Consider the following 6,078-nt stretch of genomic DNA (forward strand, 5'->3'; position numbering starts at 1 on the left):
GCAATACACATACATACTCATTTTACATACTTATATAGTTAAATAAATGGAGATTACCCATATTCTCAACAGACAGAAAAATTTTTATCAAGTATGATACCATTAAGTCATTCTGTTATTACACATGGATGTTATGGCACTAAAGAGATGGTTCAGTGATAAGAGCACATACTGATTCACTGAGGACCCAAGTTCTGTTCCCAGCAGTGAATACTACGTGCTCACAATCATCTGTAACTCCAGAAAAAGGGAATCCACCTCCCTCTTTTAGCCTCTGAAGACATATGCATACTCATATGTACAAACCCACACACAGAGACACATGAATAAAAATAAATCTTTAAGACAAAAGATGTTAGGCTTGTTTTGTGAACATTAAATATTCTTTAAATAATCAATTTTAAAAGGGTATTATGAAAATATATGTAGAAAGAATCTACCAATATAAATAGGCATCTGTTTATATGTGAGATAATTTTTTATTAAAATCAATTTTAATCAAGATACTCACTGCCCAGGCTCACAATCTGGATTTGAACTCACAAGATAAAAGGAGGCAACAGATATCTGAAATATTTTATACACACACAAAAGTATGTTCTTGCTAAATTAATTAATTAATTGAGTGTAAAAAAATACATAGTTTTTTTTTTTTTTAAAAATGCATAGTTTTAGGCTATTTGAGGTGAACGCATTTCCATGCTCTTTGCCCACACTCATTCTGAAGGGTGTCTTCTCTTTTTTAACAAACCACATATATTTCTATTTCTAAAATAATCATACATTTAATGCAGGCGTTAAACACTTGGTTAAAAGTTAAAATATCAAACAGTTCAAGAAAACACAAAATTAAAGTTGTCAGACAAATCACGTAGTTCTGATTTTTTTTTCCTTAAGACAAACACTTTAAGTTATTCTCTTATTAACCCTGGTGTCATTATTTGTACAGTATGAATAGCAATGTATATATTATATCCTTGTTAATCCTGTTTATAGAGGACACATTGTCTCTACTTTGAAATGCAGAGACTTAGCTTGTTTGTCCTTGCATTCCTCTGAATCAGTTCCGTCCGTCTTCTATCTTTTTTGTAATCAGTGTGGTCATTGTTTATCAACCAAATATCTTACAATTTTTAATTCTTCATTTCATCTTTTGGTGGTGAGCCAGGTGAAATAACTTTTTGTTGTGGTAGTTTTGGTGCCTCTCCTGGATCTCACTCTGTAGACCAGGTTGGCCTTGAACTCACAGAGATCTGCCCCGCTCTGCCTCCAGAGTGCTGAGATTAAAAGCGTGCGCCACCACCCCACGGCAAGCCAGGTGAATTTAAAAGCTTGTTTTCCAATATGTAAGACAAAATTTAGCAACTTAAACCCTTTCCTGATTTCTTTTCTGTAGTAGTCCAACTGCAATTGAATTTTGTATCTGTACGCTGTTACTTAAAAGATGAATAGATGGCATTTGGTACATTAAAATTATGAGTGAAGTTTAATTGCACAACCAAATAACTTGTACCTACTTGGGAGGAAGTGACACTCTGACTTCTTTGACACTCATCTTGTATCCCATAAAGACAGGATCCCAATGTATAACTAGATACAAAAGGAATCCTAGCCTTTTAAATGCTTTATATACTTAAATTTCATTGAGCAATTTTTAAGTTTTTTTTTTTTTCTGGGATTCTAATTTCTTTGTCTTTCTCTAAGCATCTGCCATAATGGCATCCTTGCACAGATGCTTTTAATTAAACTACTTACAGTACATAATCCATAGTTTGTGAAAGGGCATCCTTGTTAGGGCGTGACATTTTTCTGGTGAAGCATAAAATATTTGCTCTAGGGGCTGACTGCACAATTAGCTGCTAGTCTAGACTTTCTTTTCCTCATTTATATTGCTTCTTTTTTCTACTATATATTTGTTGGAGGATTATTGCTTTTCTTTAATTATCATCTGGATTTTTTTTGCCAAAAGAATTCATACAAGTTAAGTATTTTAGTTTATGAGTTTCTGAAAGTCCAGTGTGTCTTCACTTGTCACACTTATGCTGACGGTAGTAAGGTGCCAAGCTTGTAAAAATTTTGTCACGTAAACTAGACACATGTTTCTGTCATAGTTGAGGTGTATTAATGCCAGGGAGAACTAGAATTTCAGTTTTGTTTCCAATTACCAGAACTTTTTTTAGAGTAGTGTCCACAGGATGCATCTATGTTGATTTTGGTAGAGATCGATTATCTGTAAAAATATCCTGAATAGTAGCAGTTTTTGCTAGGTTGTTCACCACTCAGGTTTTTGAGGTCTGTGTGATCATTTTTTTTTATTTAGTTTATTTGGAATTTAAAGGATGTTGGCATTTAAAGATATATTTGCTTGTCAAAAATTTCAGTCTACCTTATTTTGTTACTGTCATTATTTTTTTTTTTATTTCGTGTTTCAGTTTCTTCTTAATTCCTAGGAGCTGATGACTGGATTTTCAATGATTGGAGGTGTCATGTTATTTTTACTTTTCTCTTTCTTTTTGATAGTTCAGGGTTCCTCTTTTCTACTTTGTTTCTGGAAATTTTCTTGGTTTTATTCTCATATTTTCTATAGACAATATTTTAATCTGCGGAAAACTGACTACCCTTCAGAAGCCATCCATTACCAGCAGTTCCTCATCTAGTGTTAGAGAATCCCTCCAAACTGAAATCAGAGCTCTATCACTCCTGGGTGCATAACCCATGACTATATCCTATAACACAGATTCTTGATTATTCATGTTCTTTGCTGCTCTCTGCACAGTAGTCAGTGAAATGTAAATACTAAATGTCCATCAACTTGTAAGTGTATAATGAAAACATGCAATGGGATTGTATTCAGCTATAAAGAAAGTGAAGTAATAGAATTTGAAGATAAATAGATGGACATAGAAATAATAATTCAGCCGGGTGGTGGTGGCGCACGCCTTTAATCCTAGTACTCGGGAGGCAGAGCCAGGCAGATCTCTGTGAGTTCGAGGCCAGCCTGGTCTACAGAGTGAGTTCCAGGAAAGGTGCAAAGCTACACAGAGAAACCCTGTCTTGAAAAACAAAACAAAACAAAAAATTATAATTCTGAGTGAGATAACCCAGAAAGGCAAAAGATTCATGTTTTCTCTCATATATGGATCCTAGCTTTGAATCCTTACATTTGTAGATTTAGCTTGAACTGCCCATAGAAGCTAGGACACTAGAATGGTATCATGGGAGTATTTCCAGACAGGGGGATGACAAGGTGGGGATATAGTAAAAACACAGACAGCATGAAAAGGAAAAGAGAAAGAATGGGGCAGAGATTAAGTGAGGTAGGAGATACAAAAGCAGGATAAAGGAACATAGAGAGGAATAACTAATGCTAAAGATCTTTGAAGAAACTTCCCATTCCCATTTTAAAATGACTAAATTGGTTCGTATTAGCAGTTGGTCTTTTTTCTCCAATTGTTGGAATTATTTTTTTCTCTCTATAAAAATCACATATCTTCACTTCTTACACGTCTTACTAGAAACTCCATCTGCATGTACAAGCACTTATATTCTTCTTTAGGCTATATGACTGTATGATAAATGGGCCTGGATTCTAGAATTACTGGATTTGAGAAGGAGCATTCGTAATAGAAAAGGCCCGGCTCCTTGCTCACGGAATAGTGTACATTGTTGTGATGACTTCTGCCAGAGAGACTCTACCCTGAGTGACATACACTATAGATCAAGGCAGGAAGCAGTGCTAGCCAGAGGCAACCTTTAGTCGTTAGGCACCTGGAACAAGTACTCCTGGCACAAAATGTACTTCTTCAACAGCCTCCCCCCAATTACTAGTGACATGGCTTCCCTGCATTCTGAGAGCAAACTACTTTCACTCTGTCCTCCTTTGGAGCATCTCCCTTCTTAATGCTAATTATCCATCATTATCCTCCCATCTGTTTTCCATTTCCACAAGTTCATTTACACAGCTATGGCAAACCCTTCCCACTCCATACCTTCTCTTCACTGTTGTACGTTTAAGACCTTTCCTGTTTTCATTAATATTTCTTCAGCACTGTGAAAGAAAAAGAAAATAATCACTTTATCATTTCCTCTGAAAGTAATCATTTTGTTCCTATTTATTTATTTATTTATTTATTTTTCCAGGACAAGCTTTCTCCATGTATCCTTGACTGTCCTAGAACTCACTCTGCAGACAGTGCTGGCCTTGAATTCAGAGATCTTCCTGCTTCTACATCCTTACTGCTGGGAATAAAACAAGTGCTGACATGCTAGGATAAATTGAACTAATTATTTCTGATAAAGGATGAAGTTAATATCATAAGAGAAATTCTTATGTAAGAAAGGCTTTTCTTTTGTTTCATCTCTTTTAAAGGAGGCAGGGCCGCAATCACACAGGATCAAAATAAGACAGGGCCATAACCAAACAGGGTGACAATCACAGAGGGCAGCCTGTAATCCACCAAGCCTGCCCTGAACTCATGGATGCCGGCCTGCTTCAGTTCCCCAAATCAGTAGCATTATAGGCAAGTGCACCCATGTCTGACCAAGGGAAAAGTTTCCTATTAATGATGAGAGCAAAGGAAATAGAGATAACTTGAGATGATTTGAGGATTGTTTTAAATAATAATCCAAACTTTGGCATTCTACTTAAACTTTCTGTACTTTTGAGATACGGTAAAAGTAGTTTCTTCATGAGATTTCTGCTTAGATTGGAAATTCAATGAGAAAACCCGCTTGACAGTATTTCGACATTCTGAGCTCCCGCTCCGCTTATTATCTGAAAGCACTGAGGGATCAACAGAAAAAAAAAAGAGTGAAAATGGAATTTTGATCTAACTTTTTTGAAGTTCTAAAGGGTTTTGACTCCAGGCAAAATATGAGAATAGGTTGAAAAGTGTTTTCGCATCTGTGCTTAACTCTTATGGACCCTAACGCAAAAATAAAGTAGCAAATCACAGTGAGTCGCATAACTATTTTCTATATTTAATTTAAAAAAATTGAGTGGAAATTCTCAAAATTAAATTTTGATTATGCAAAAACAACCTTAATAGTATAATGTGCCAATCATTTTGAAAATAATCACCTTTAAAACTGGGTATATATTTTTTTTTTGAAATCAGATTTCTGGTCTTAGTTTATTCTGACCGTGAAATGGCAAAATTTGTACATGTAAAGTGAATGGCACGCCATTACCTTTGGATGTCAGGAGGCTATTAGTCACGTAATATAGCTTATGAAGACCACATCACAACTAATTGCTACAAAATGGTAGTTTCAGTATTTATATCGGTTGCTAACACAAAACATACCCAAAATCCTCTAAAGAAAAAAAAAATTGTCAGTTTGTTTTTGATACCGAAAGCAAATTGCCCCAGGAAAAAATTAGAATGAAACACTTGGCAACAATCTGAAAGGAAGCCAGGGGTCTAGGCTAGCTTCTTTTTCACTGTGTTCACAGCTACTGAAAGACCCCCGCTCCATTATGAGGACATGGGGCTTTGGGCCAATGAAATGCGCCCCCCCCCCTATAACTTGGCCTTAGAAACGCCATTCTGCAGGAATCAGAAAAACAGGAGTTCACAGCCATAGCCAGCTACCCGGCCTTGACAGAGATAGCTATGGCCAGCCTTGAGAAAGATAACTGTAGTCGGCGGCCTTGAGAGAAAGACAGTTAAGTCAAATCAGGATATTTTATGGCTGGCCCCCTGGCCTTGAGAAATAAGCAGCTGGCCTGGACAAGGCCAAATCAGCCACACACATGACCCCAAGTTCACCCTGGCCTTCTTTGAAACAACCAATAGGGACCCTGTAACTATGCTTCTCGCTTCTGTAACCGCGCCTCTGCCCCTGGGATCCCATAAAAAGTCCCCCTTGCCCTAGGAAAGCGCGCAAGTCCTCCAAGAGACTTCGCCCCAGGTACCTGGTCTAAATAAACCCTCTTGCTTTTGCATCTGATCTGTGGTTTCGGTGTGTTCCTTGGGGTTGGGGTCTCTCCCGGAGAAAGATCTCAGCCGGGGGTCTTTCATTTGGTGGCCCGTACGGGGATTGAGACCCCTCCCTGGGACCACCGACCCACCATCA

General features: G+C 37.3%; 1 long non-coding RNA gene across 1 annotated transcript in view; it reads left to right on the forward strand.

Annotated features, from left to right (window-relative positions):
* LOC121821289 (uncharacterized) overlaps positions 1-5,454 on the forward strand; it is a 43,652-nt gene extending 38,198 nt beyond the window's left edge. Inside the window, exon 4 of the long non-coding RNA XR_013043321.1 lies at positions 4,141-5,454. This is a non-coding gene — a long non-coding RNA (uncharacterized LOC121821289). The remainder of the gene's footprint in view (positions 1-4,140) is intronic.
* Positions 5,455-6,078: the final 624 nt, after the last annotated feature.

This window comes from Peromyscus maniculatus, chromosome 11 (genome assembly GCF_049852395.1).
Source record: "Peromyscus maniculatus bairdii isolate BWxNUB_F1_BW_parent chromosome 11, HU_Pman_BW_mat_3.1, whole genome shotgun sequence".
NCBI classification, from domain to species: domain Eukaryota; kingdom Metazoa; phylum Chordata; class Mammalia; order Rodentia; family Cricetidae; genus Peromyscus; species Peromyscus maniculatus.